Genomic DNA, 14378 nt, shown 5'->3' with positions numbered 1-14378 from the left:
ACCCAAAGTTTCATATCTGAAGCAAGTTTTCAAGAAACTGCTCGAGTTTTAGCAAAAGCTGCCCTACGAGGTCGCATTGATTGGTTGAAAGGCTTGAAAGAAAACGTAGTTCTGGGGGGGATTATACCTGTTGGTACCGGATTCCAAAAATTTGTGCATCGTTCCCCACAAGACAAGAACCTTTATTTCGAAATAAAAAAAAAAAATCTATTCGCGTCGGAAATGAGAGATTTTTTGTTTCTCCATACAGAATTAGTTTCTTCAGATTCTGACGTAACAAACAATTTTTATGAGACATAAGAACCCCCATAAAAATATTTTTTACTTTACTAGACTTTTGAACTTAGAACACTAACAGGTCAAATTTTAGATTTTTAAGATTTTTATTTTAATAAGTAAAACAAGTCAGTTAATTCATTAAGGTGGTTATGTTTATACCATGTATCAATGGCCAACTCTTATCTTAGTACAAGGTTCTCTCGGAACAATTATTATTTATTTCAAGCTATTTCGGATCTTTCTTAATCTTCAAAAAGAACTAAATTCCGTAATGGAATGGTAGGATTAAAAAAAAAGGAAGTGTGGAAAAAATGACAAGAAGATATTGGAACATTAATTTGAAAGAGATGATAGAAGCAGGAGTTCATTTTGGTCATGGTATTAAGAAATGGAATCCTAAAATGGCCCCTTACATTTCGGCAAAGCGTAAAGGTACTCATATTATAAATCTCGCTAGAACGGCTCGTTTTTTATCAGAAGCTTGTGATTTAGTTTTTGATGCAGCAAGTCAGGGAAAAAGTTTCTTAATTGTTGGTACCAAAAAAAGAGCAACAGATTTAGTAGCATCAGCTGCAATAAGGGCTCGTTGTCATTATGTTAATAAAAAGTGGTTCAGTGGTATGTTAACGAATTGGTCGATTACGAAAACTAGACTTTCTCAATTTAGAGACTTAAGAGCAGAAGAAAAAATGGGAAAATTCCACCATCTCCCAAAAAGAGATGTGGCAATCTTGAAGAGAAAATTATCTACTTTGCAAAGGTATCTCGGCGGGATCAAATATATGACGAGATTGCCAGACATTGTGATCGTCCTTGATCAGCAAAAAGAGTATATAGCTCTTCGGGAATGTGCCATTTTGGGGATTCCTACTATTTCTTTAGTCGATACAAATTGTGACCCGGATCTCGCGAATATATCGATTCCAGCCAACGATGACACTATGACTTCAATTCGATTGATTCTTAACAAATTAGTATTTTCAATTTGTGAGGGCCGTTCTCTCTATATAAGAAATCGTTGATTAAGAATATATAGTGAATTCTTGGGCAACTGCGTAAATTTATGGAATCACTTACTTTACTATATCTTTTTTTTTGCATAGAATTTTTTTTGCATAGAAAAAAGAAGGGGAATATTGATATATATTAGAGGGTATTGATATATATTATGATCTGATGTGCTTTCTTGGTATCCTAAATATAAGATTAATACTTCAAGTTGCTGAGTTGAGAAAGAGATGGTTGAATCAAAAGAATTCCTTTTTTGAAGTTCAATTTTTATCAGAGGACAATATGAATATTATACCTTGTTCCATTAAAACACTCAAGGGGTTATACGATATATCGGGTGTAGAAGTAGGCCAACACTTCTATTGGCAAATAGGAGGTTTCCAAATTCATGCCCAAGTACTCATCACTTCTTGGGTCGTAATTACTATCTTGCTAGGTTCAGTTGTCATAGCTGTTCGGAATCCACAAACCATCCCGACCGACGGTCAGAATTTTTTTGAATATGTCCTTGAGTTTATTCGAGACTTGAGCAAAACTCAGATTGGAGAAGAATATGGTCCCTGGGTTCCCTTTATTGGAACTATGTTCCTTTTTATTTTTGTTTCGAATTGGTCGGGTGCTCTTTTACCTTGGAAAATTATAGAGTTACCCCATGGGGAATTAGCAGCGCCCACGAATGATATAAATACTACTGTTGCTTTAGCTTTACTCACGTCAGCGGCATATTTTTATGCTGGTCTTAGCAAAAAAGGATTGAGCTATTTCGAGAAATATATTAAACCAACTCCAATCCTTTTACCAATTAACATCCTAGAAGATTTCACAAAACCATTATCGCTTAGCTTTCGACTTTTCGGGAATATATTGGCGGATGAATTAGTCGTTGTTGTTCTTGTTTCTTTAGTCCCCTTAGTAATCCCTATACCGGTCATGTTTCTTGGATTATTTACAAGCGGTATTCAAGCTCTTATTTTTGCAACATTAGCCGCAGCCTATATAGGTGAATCCATGGAGGGTCATCATTGAATTGACTCTTTTTGGAAATAGTATTTTTTTTTTTTGCAGCTTAGCTCAATTCATGCATGGTTCCAGATAATCTGCTTGGTTGCAAAAAAATAGTTAGAAATGCGTATGAATATATAGCCTAGAGTTGTAGGAGAGAGAATAGAATAGACTATATTATGGAATTTTCAAAGTATATATGCATTAAGGAGGGTGGAGTCAGGCTAGATCTATACTATAATATCCTTAATGTCTATAAGTGGAGTCCTCTTTTATGCAGGTTTCCACTTTAAGCAATGATTTTAGAATCCGATTCAATAGAAAATGAGAAAATATGCAAACAAAATAGAAGAAACAAATGTATATATATAGGATATTATATTATATATTCCTAGGTTAGATTCATTATCTAATCCGATATATGGATATGGAATTCCCTTCTATGTAGTTCGGACAATTCACATTATCATTTCAATTTGATTTCAATTTGTACTTTTTAGTTACTTTACTTCTCCCCAATAGAGCTTAGAAGTAAGAATTTATTGGTTGATTGTATCCTTAACCATTTCTTTTTTTTGACACGAGGAACTACTCACCATGAATCCACTAATTGCTGCTGCTTCTGTTATTGCTGCTGGATTGGCCGTAGGGCTTGCTTCTATTGGACCTGGAGTTGGTCAAGGTACTGCTGCAGGACAAGCTGTAGAAGGTATTGCGAGACAGCCAGAAGCAGAAGGTAAAATACGAGGTACTTTATTGCTTAGTCTAGCTTTTATGGAAGCTTTAACAATTTATGGACTAGTTGTGGCACTAGCGCTTTTATTTGCGAACCCTTTTGTTTAATCTTAAAAAAAAAATTCTTTCGATTTCGATTAGATACTTTTTTCTTTTTTTAGTAAATTGGTATTTGCTTCCACAATTCCAATTATATCAATACTTTATTTAATTTACTCCTATTTATTACTCCTGGAATTATCTATTTATCGGGACAGATAATACCCCATTCTAGGAAGGGCTGAGTTGAGTATTATTAATTTAGAAGATATGCTCACCTTCTTATTTCCCGTCCTTAGTTTAGGAAAGTGGAAAGTTTTTTCCTTTTATTTTAGGAATTTTGGGAACAGAACATTTCAACAAAGGAAGTCTTTCACCGGTCAAACAAGACGTAAGACTTAATCTAAAAGAAATTACTAGATTGAATCTATTTGCATTAAAAAAAACCGATCAAAAAAGGGCGAGCGAAGTAAGTGATCGAAAAACTTTGTTCTTTGTTCGTCCTATCTATAAGAGGAGAGCATATGAAAAATGTAACCCATTCTTTCGTTTTTTTAGCTCACTGGCCATCCGCTGGCAGTTTCGGGCTTAATACCGATATTTTAGCAACAAATCTAATAAATCTAACTGTAGTGGTTGGTGTTTTGATTTTTTTTGGAAAGGGAGTGTGTGCGAGTTGTCTATTTCAAGAATAGATTGGATCTATCCGGCTGCACTTTATAATATTTTTTAGTATTTTTCGGATAAATAAGAAAAGGGTGCACGATCTCGACGAATTACTTCTGAATAAATTCAGAAATCATATGGAAGAACCATAGCATTTCGCGACTCATTGGTAAATCAACTTTGATTCTCTATAAACCAAGAATGTGAGACCATTAACACGGTTAAAGCTAAACTGCTTGAAGTCCAGGCAAAAAGAGGTACTCTTTCTACAACTATATTAGTATTAGTACCAATTTAAACGGGAAATAGCTAATGTAAAATTTATCTGATATAGAACACTCATATCGATAAAATGGTTTGAACTATTTACTAGAAAAAAAAGGGGGCACCCTGCCCTTTTTTAACCAATGCCGAATCGACGACCTATGTATAAAAAAGAGAAATTTTTTGGATTTGAAGAAAAAAAAAATAAAAAAGAATTCTATTAATTTTCATTTTCCATTTATTTAGTTAGTTTTTCTTAATGAAATTGAAATTATTAACTAGAGGGCAAATAAAAATAAAGAAACAACTTTGCTGACCATGATATATTTTTATCTAGGCGGAAGAGTCCTCTTAATATTTATCTAGTCTTATATAGGTTTCGGTATATTGAAATATAAACATAAAAAAGAAGATAGAGGATAGGCTCATTACTTAAAAAAAAGATATGGAAATAGCTATAGAAAAAAAAAAAGGAGCGTGAGAGCCAAATGAATCGAAAGATTCATGTTTGGTTCGGGAAGAGATCATAAAAGTTGTAAACTTACAAAATAATCTACTTTCATTAAAAGATTTATTAGATAATCGAAAACAGAGGATCTTGAGTACTATTCGAAATTCAGAAGAATTGCGTAGAGGGACCATTGAGCAACTCGAAAAAGCTCGGATTCGATTACAGAAAGTCGAACTAGAAGCGGATGAGTATCGAATGAATGGATACTCTGAGATAGAACGAGAAAAAGCAAATTTGATTAATGCTACTTCTATTAGTTTGGAACAATTGGAAAAGTCTAAAAACGAAACCCTTTATTTTGAAAAACAAAGGGCAATGAATCAGGTCCGACAGCGGGTTTTCCAACAGGCCGTACAAGGAGCTCTAGGAACTCTGAATAGTTGTTTGAATACCGAGTTACATTTCCGTACGATTCGTGCTAATATTGGCATTCTCGGGTCCCTGGAATGGAAGAAATAATTAAATTAATTAGGCCTTGAACTTCTACTTTCGTTTAGAATTTAGGCATTATTTTTCCCCTTGCTTCCGAAAAAAGAGTCAAGAAACACTAATGGCAACCCTTCGAGTCGACGAAATTCATAAAATTCTCCGCGAACGTATTGAACAATATAATAGGAAAGTAGGGATTGAGAATATAGGTCGCGTAGTTCAAGTGGGGGATGGGATTGCTCGTATTATAGGTCTTGGTGAAATAATGTCAGGTGAATTAGTCGAATTTGCAGAAGGTACTAGGGGTATTGCTCTGAATTTGGAATCCAAAAATGTTGGGATTGTATTAATGGGCGATGGGTTGATGATACAAGAGGGAAGTTTTGTAAAAGCAACAGGAAGAATTGCTCAGATACCCGTGAGTGAGGCTTACTTGGGTCGTGTTGTAAATGCTCTGGCTAAACCTATTGATGGGAAAGGCGAAATTATAGCTTCCGAATCTCGCTTAATTGAATCTCCTGCTCCAAGTATAATTTCCAGGCGTTCCGTATACGAACCTCTTCAAACAGGGCTTATTGCTATCGATTCGATGATCCCTATAGGGCGCGGTCAGCGAGAGTTAATTATTGGGGACAGACAGACTGGCAAAACAGCAGTAGCCACAGATACAATTCTCAATCAAAAAGGGCAAGGTGTAATATGTGTTTATGTAGCTATCGGTCAAAGAGCATCCTCCGTAGCTCAAGTAGTAACTACTTTCCATGAGGAGGGGGCCATGGAATACACTATTGTAGTAGCTGAAATGGCGGATTCACCTGCTACATTACAATACCTCGCTCCTTATACGGGAGCAGCCCTGGCTGAGTATTTTATGTACCGCGAACGGCATACTTTAATAATTTATGATGATCTCTCCAAACAGGCACAAGCTTATCGCCAAATGTCCCTTCTATTAAGAAGACCTCCCGGACGTGAGGCTTATCCAGGGGATGTTTTTTATTTGCATTCACGCCTTTTAGAAAGAGCCGCTAAATTAAATTCTCTTTTAGGCGAAGGAAGTATGACCGCTTTACCAATAGTTGAGACTCAATCTGGAGACGTTTCCGCCTATATTCCTACTAATGTAATCTCCATTACAGATGGACAAATATTCTTATCTGCGGATCTATTCAATGCCGGAATTCGACCCGCTATTAATGTGGGTATTTCTGTTTCCAGAGTAGGATCCGCGGCTCAAATTAAAGCCATGAAACAAGTAGCTGGCAAATCAAAATTGGAACTAGCGCAATTCGCAGAGTTACAAGCCTTTGCACAATTCGCCTCTGCTCTCGATAAAACAAGTCAGAATCAATTGGCAAGGGGTCGACGATTAAGGGAATTGCTTAAACAATCCCAGGCAAATCCTCTCCCAGTGGAAGAGCAGATAGCTACTATTTATACCGGAACAAGAGGATATCTTGATTCGTTAGAAATTGAACAGGTAAATAAATTTCTGGATGAGTTACGTAAACATCTAAAAGATACTAAACCTCAATTCCAAGAAATTATATCTTCTAGCAAGACATTCACCGAGCAAGCGGAAATCCTTTTGAAGGAAGCTATTCAGGAACAGCTGGAACGGTTTTCTCTTCAGTAACAAATAAATTTTGCATGTCTACTCTTGTTAGTAGAATAGGAATCGTTGAGAAAGCTTTTTCATTTGAATCATGCAAAAAAGTTTTCTTTGTTTTTAGTTTAGTATAGTTATTTAAAGAATAGATAGAAATAAGATTGCGTCCAATAGGATTTGAACCTATACCAAAGGTTTAGAAGACCTCTGTCCTATCCATTAGACAATGGACGCTTTTCTTTCATATTTTATTCTTTCTTTTATTTTTTTGCTTCTTCCGAGAAAAAACTGTTAGACCAAAACTCTTTTAGGAAATCAAAAAATCCAGATACAAATGCATGATGTATATATTATATCATGCATATATCATAAAGAAGGAGTATGGAGGCGGTAGTGGGAATCGAACCCGCAACCCCAAGGTTATGAGCCTTATGAGCTACCAAACTGCTCTATACTCTTAAACTAAAGAGGGGTAACTAGTGGATAAAAGAGGGTTGGATACGCCCCTCTACCAATATCTATACAAATAGAATAGTCCATTTATACAGAATGGTAAAGAGGGCTCCTCTATGATTATCAATTCCAGAAATCCATACAAATACGAAAGGGTATTTTATCCTTACCAACTGGATCTTGTTGCACCCGGTAACAAACATTCATAAACCATTTCTCGAAGTACGTGTCCGGATAGCCCAAAATGTCGATAGTTAGCTCTAGGTCTTCCGGTCAAAAAACAACGTCGATGAAGGCGTGTAGGTGCACTATTACGCGGTAGGGATTGCAATTTTTCTCGCATTTTCGTTTTTTCACTCAAACTCAAGGGAGAAACTTTGCTTCTTATCTTTTTTTTTAAAGATTGACGAATCAAATGATATTTCTGTTCTAATTTCTGCCGCTTCTTCTCCCTCTGAATCAAACTTTTTTTTGCCATAATGTGTCGTTGCTATTATTACCAAGTATACGGTTCTAATCCTAGATGGAAAAATAAATAGAAAAAGAAATCTAAAAAGGCAGATCCTCCCTCTCTATCAAGAGTAATGAACTAGGTGCTGATACAGTACAAAAAAACAAACTAAATTAACCAAACTTGCCTGATGTTGAGGCAATCAAGAAAGCTGCATAAGTGAATATATAACCCACGGAAAAGTGAGCTAATCCAACCAATCTTGCTTGCACAATGGAAAGAGCCACGGGCTTATCTCTCCAGCGAATTAAATTAGCTAAAGGTGTGCGTTCATGAGCCCATGCTAAAGTCTCAATTAATTCCTGCCAATACCCCCGCCAGGAAATTAAGAACATAAATCCAGTAGCCCAAACAAGATGTCCAAATAAGAACATCCACGCCCATACCGATAAACTATTCATCCCAAAAGGATTATATCCATTGATAAGTTGTGAAGAGTTTAACCATAGGTAATCTCTTAACCATCCCATCAAATAAGTGGAGGATTCATTAAATTGTGAAACGTTGCCCTGCCATAATGTGATATGTTTCCAATGCCAATAAAAAGTAACCCACCCAATGGTATTTAACATCCAGAAAACTGCCAAATAAAATGCGTCCCAAGCAGAAATATCACAAGTACCGCCGCGCCCTGGGCCGTCACAAGGAAAACTATATCCAAAATCCTTTTTATCTGGCATTAATTTGGAACCGCGTGCATCTAAAGCGCCCTTTACTAAAATCAATGTAGTTGTATGCAAACCTAGAGCAATAGCATGATGAACCAAGAAATCCCCAGGTCCTATTGTTAAGAAAAGCGAATTACTATTCTCATTAACAGCATTCAACCATCCGGGCAACCATAGGCTTCGACCCGCATTGAAAGCGGGGCCATTCGTTGAAGATAAGAGTATATCGAACCCATATGTCGTCTTGCCATGAGCAGATTGTATCCATTGGGCAAATATAGGTTCGATCAAGATTTGCTTTTCTGGAGTACCAAAAGCAAGCATGACGTCGTTATGAACATAAAGGCCCAAGGTATGGAATCCTAGAAAGAGGCTAGCCCAACTTAAATGAGATATGATAGCTTCTTTATGGTCTAACATTCTTGCCAATACATTATCCTCATTCTGTTCCGGATTGTAATCCCTAATGAAAAAAATAGCTCCATGAGCAAAAGCCCCTGTCATGATGAACCCTGCAATATATTGGTGATGAGTATATAAAGCAGCTTGAGTAGTAAAGTCTTGTGCTATGAATGCATAAGGAGGTAAAGAGTACATATGTTGAGCTACTAAGGAAGTAATAACCCCTAAAGAAGCTAGAGCAAGACCTAACTGAAAATGAATCGAATTGTTGATTGTGTCATAAAGGCCCTTATGCCCACGCCCTAATCGACCCCCCGGAGGAGTATGCGCTTCTAAAAGATCTTTAATACTGTGCCCAATTCCGAAGTTAGTTCGATACATGTGACCGGCAATGAGAAAAATAAATGCAATAGCTAAATGATGGTGAGCCATATCGGTCAGCCACAAACTTTGTGTTTGTGGATGGAATCCCCCAAGAAGAGTTAGAATGGCAGTTCCCGCTCCTTGAGCGGTACCAAATAAATGATTACTCGAATCAGGGTTTTGGGCATAAAGATTCCATTGACCCGTCAAAAGGGGTCCCAACCCCTGGGGATAGGGTAATACATCTAAGAAATTATTCCATCGAACGTACTCCCCCCTGGATGCGGGAATAGCAACATGAACTAAATGTCCTGTCCAAGCCAAAGAACTTACCCCGAAAAGTCCTGACAAATGATGATTGAGACGAGATTCCGCGTTTTTGAACCACGAAAGGCTTGGTTTCCATTTGGGTTGTAGATGTAACCAACCCGCTATTAAGGACAGCGTAGAAAGAAATAATAGAAAAAGAGCTCCAGTATAAAGATCCTCATTGGTGCGTAATCCTATTGTATACCACCACTGATAAACTCCAGAATAAGCAATATTCACTGGACCAGCAGCACCTCCTCGAGTAAAGGCTTCCACAGCGGGTTGACCAAAATGAGGATCCCAAATCGCATGAGCAATAGGTCTTACGTGTAAAGGATCCTGTATCCATGATTCAAAATTTCCTTGCCAAGCTACATGAAACAGATTTCCGGACGTCCATAGAAAGATTATTGCTAATTGCCCAAAGTGAGAAGCAAAAATGTTCTGATAAAGACGTTCTTCAGTAATATCATCATGACTTTCGAAATCATGTGCGGTAGCAATACCAAACCAAATACGACGAGTAGTGGGGTCCTGAGCTAAGCCTTGGCTAAACCTGGGAAATCTTAATTCCATAATGCCTTTCAAATCCTCCTAGCCACTATCCTACTGCAATAATTCTCGCTAAGAAGAATGCCCATGTCGTGGCAATTCCACCCAGAAGGTAATGGGTTACTCCTACAGCGCGTCCTTGTATAATGCTCAAGGCTCTAGGCTGAGTAGCAGGAGCAACTTTTAATTTGTTATGAGCCCAAACGATAGATTCAATGAGTTCTTGCCAATAACCACGGCCGCTGAATAAAAACATTAAACTGAAGGCCCAGACAAAATGAGCACCTAAGAAAAAAAGACCATATGCAGATAATGAAGAACCATAAGACTGAATGACTTGCGATGCCTGTGCCCACAAGAAATCTCGAAGCCACCCATTAATCGTAATGGAACTCTGTGCAAAGTTTCCCCCTGTAATATGAGTTACCACCCCTTGATCACTTATAGTACCCCAAACATCCGACTGCATTTTCCAACTGAAATGGAAAATGACTACCGAAATTGCATTGTACATCCAGAATAAACCTAAGAAAACATGATCCCAGGCGGATACTTGACATGTTCCCCCTCGGCCAGGCCCATCGCAAGGAAAGCGAAAACCTAGATTTGCTTTATCGGGTATCAAACGGGAACTCCGAGCAAATAAAACACCTTTCAAAAGTATTAATACAGTCACATGTATGGTAAATGCATGAATGTGATGGACTAAAAAATCTGCGGTTCCTAATGGAATAGGTAACAAAGCCACTTTGCCACCTACTGCTACTAACTCGCCGCCTCCCCACGTTAAGCTAGTACTTGTTGTTGCACCAGGAGCTGTTACGCCAGGCGCAGTAGCATGGATATTTTGTACCCATTGAGCAAAGATAGGTTGTAATTGTATGGCAGTATCCGAAAACATATCTTGTGGACGGCCTAAAGCACTCATGGTATCATTATGAATGTACAAGCCAAAACTGTGAAAACCTAGAAATATACATACCCAGTTAAGGTGGGATATGATTGCATCGCGGTGTCTAAGGACGCGATCTAATAGATCGTTGTATCGAGTAGTTGGATCATAGTCTCTTACCATAAAAATTGCTGCATGTGCAGCAGCACCGACTATTAGAAATCCGCCAATCCACATGTGGTGTGTGAACAAGGAAAGTTGTGTACCATAGTCAGTAGCTAGGTATGGATAGGGAGGCATAGAATACATATGATGAGCTACAACAATGGTTGTAGAGCCTAGCATAGCTAGGTTAAGAGATAATTGAGCATGCCATGACGTTGTTAAGATTTCATAAAGACCCTTATGGCCTTGTCCTGTAAATGGGCCCTTGTGAGCCTCCAAAATATCTTTAAGTCCATGGCCAATACCCCAATTGGTCCTATACATATGACCTGCGATTAGGAAAAGAATAGCAATAGCTAAATGATGGTGCGCAATATCGGTCAGCCAGAGACCACCGGTTACTGGATCTAGTCCTCCGCGAAAAGTCAGAAATTCTGCGTATTTGGACCAATTTAAAGTGAAAAAAGGGGTTGCTCCTTCGGCAAAACTAGGATAAAGTTGAGCCAAAAGGTCCCGATTCAAGATAAATTCATGAGGAAGTGGTATCTCTTTAGGATCCACCCCAGCGTCAAGAAATTGGTTAATTGGTAAAGATACATGAATTTGGTGCCCCGCCCAAGAAAGAGACCCAAGTCCTAATAATCCCGCTAAGTGGTGATTCAACATGGATTCTACATCTTGGAACCAGGCCAATTTGGGAGCGGCTTTGTGATAATGGAACCAACCAGCAAAAAGCATTAACGCTGCAAAAATCAATGCACCAATTGCAGTACAATAGAGTTGTAATTCACTAGTTATTCCAGATGCTCGCCAAAGCTGAAAAAAACCAGAGGTTATTTGGATTCCTCGGAAACCCCCGCCTACATCACCATTCAATATTTCTTGCCCTACTATAGGCCAAACTACCTGAGCACTGGGTCCAATGTGAGTAGGATCACTTAGCCATGCTTCATAATTGGAAAAACGGGCGCCATGAAAGTACATGCCACTCAACCAAAGAAAGATAATGGAAAGTTGCCCGAAATGAGCACTAAAGACTTTTCGAGAAATCTCCTCCAAATCACCAGTATGACTATCGAAATCGTGAGCATCAGCATGTAGGTTCCAGATCCAAGTGGTAGTATCAGGGCCCTTAGCTAGTGTTCTTGAGAAATGGCCGGGTCTGGCCCATTCCTCAAAAGATGTTTTTACAGGATCCCTATCCACAACAATTTTTACTTCTGGTTCCGGCGAACGAATAATCATTAAGTCCTCCTCTTTCCGGACAAGACATACAAAGAGACCCGCCAACTGTCTTTTTAGTGAATCTTTGAAAGATATATATTTTGAAAGATAGATTTTGAAAGATAGATTTTGAAAGATAGATATTGTGATTAGTTCTTTTCTTTACTATCTACCATCCTTCTATTTTTTTTTTAGTTATTCACTGGAGCAATTATATATTGAAGTCAATCCGAGGCAAGTGTTCGGGTCTATTATGACATAAAGATTAGGTGCCTAACGGACATTGTTTATCTTGAAAAACAAATATTTCTCGACGTAAGAAAAAAATCTTTTTTATTTTTAATTTAAGAAACTAGTGTATTTTTTTTGAGGGCATAAGCTCCTATCTATATCTACTTTCCTTGAGCATAATATAGGGTTTTTTATTTGATTCTAAATTCCAAGATAACTCATTAGAATTATTAATAAGATGGTCCTAATATATTAGCAATATTTAGATTGCCCCCTCTTTTTATTCACTTTATTACTTCTATTCTAGACCCTATCCCTATGGTTTATTCTTATGAAATATCATATAAAATAGAAGGTATAAGAAATGGATATAATGAAATTCTTGATTCGATCTTACGACCTAATTTATTTGATTAATGGATCAACAACCAAACCACCCATTTTATGAAAAAGAAGGAGCATGGTCTTATTCAAATTCAAAGCGCTTCGTAATCTTCAACCAGTTCTGTGCTTCAATATAATTTCCCGGAGTAAGCGCTATAGCTTGTTTCCAATATTCAGCAGCTTGATCAAACCAAGCTTCCGCAATTTCCGAATCACCCTGTAGAATGGCCTGTTCTCCTCGGTCGGAATAGGAAGTTCCTTCCCTTAGAACCGTACTTGAGAGTTTCCTACCTCATACGGCTCAGAAATTGCTATCTGAATTTCCCCTATCTTAACTGAATTCGATTTATCAAAAATCGATCCAATTTGTTCTTGGGTTAAGCAGAAGAAATTAATTACCTAAGTTTCAAACCCTAATTTTTATCAATAATCAGTTTGATCTTTTTTCCCACCTTCAGAAGAATGAAGCATAGATAGATATAGAGCCTTCGTTCAAATTTTCTGAGAGGTAACTATCCCGGTTTCATATATGAAATCTCTATAGAATCCTTGAAAAAGACTTTTTTCCATAAGAAAGAAAAAAGAACTTACTATCTTTGGGATCTGATACTACACCGCTGCTTAATCCCTTAGTGGATCGGCTCTATTACATAAGCGGATTCCTAAATTTTGCCCCATATCATGGGATAAGTAAGCAGTTTTTTTTAGTTGTATCGACCCAGTCGCTCACTAATTGATCTTTACGGTGCTTTCTCTATCAATTTGAGAAACTTTATCCATAGAGTAGTAGTATAGGCCATACTTTCTTCGTTTTTTGATTCTCGTGAAGTGTCCTTCCTTCCTACAGCTGATAGGGAAAAATCGTTGTTTTTACGATCCCTATGTAGAAAGCCCTTTTTTTCTAGTATTTACTAGAAAATTTGATCCTCTCTTTTTTTTTTTTCTTTCTATAGTGGAGATAGTCGCACGTAATGACAGATCACGGCCATATTATTAAAAGCTTGCGGTAAGAAGGGGTTTCGTTCTAGTGCCCGGAAATAATATTCCAAAGCCTTTGTATGCTCTCCATTGCTTGTGTGTATAAGGCCTATGTTATAGAGTATATAACTTCGATCATAGGGATCGATTTCTAGTCGCGTAGCTTCATAATAATTTTGCAAAGCTTCCGCATAATTTCCTTCGGATTGAGCCAACATCCGTTACGGTCGTTCATTCTATTCAAAAAATCTCCGTTCCAAAACCGTACATGAGGTTTTCATCTCATACGGCTCCTCCCTTCTGTACATAATAGTACTAAGCGAAATAATCTATAGAATCAAAATAGAATTAGTCCCGTCTCATTATGAACCGAAAGGGGCTGGTATTTTTCCAAGAAATCTCTAGCCAACCTTCCCACAAGAGGTTTTTCTTAACACCAATGAATTCTATTAATGCTAGAGGAAAACGATAGCTCCAATAATTTCTTTGTTCTCAACGCCTCCTATTTAGAGGAATTAGCTACTTCAACGATCTTTGATGGTTATAGGGGTATCCAAAGTACAAACCTGATGGTTGTTTGTTATCCCAACCATTCTTCCCAGCCCTGATACCGATCAGGAAAGGGGTAATTTCTAACAAAGTTTTTCTCTTGTTGATTCCTATTTCTAGGTGTAGTGCTTTTCTCCCCTATGCTGCCTACG

At 37.7% G+C, this 14378-nt stretch overlaps 1 non-coding gene across 1 annotated transcript; it reads right to left on the bottom strand.

Moving 5' to 3' along the window:
* Positions 1 to 6707: 6707 nt before the first annotated feature.
* Positions 6708 to 6779, bottom strand: TRNAR-UCU (transfer RNA arginine (anticodon UCU)). Its single transcript has one exon. It is a non-coding gene; the product is annotated as a tRNA-Arg (tRNA).
* Between the last annotated feature and the right edge of the window lie 7599 nt (positions 6780 to 14378).

This window comes from Triticum urartu, unplaced genomic scaffold, assembly GCF_056163025.1.
Source record: "Triticum urartu cultivar PI428250 unplaced genomic scaffold, HENAU_Tu73 scaffold2, whole genome shotgun sequence".
NCBI classification, from domain to species: Eukaryota; Viridiplantae; Streptophyta; class Magnoliopsida; order Poales; family Poaceae; genus Triticum; species Triticum urartu.
Note: the sequence above shows the minus strand (reverse complement) of the source record. Positions and strands in the feature narration are given on the sequence as shown.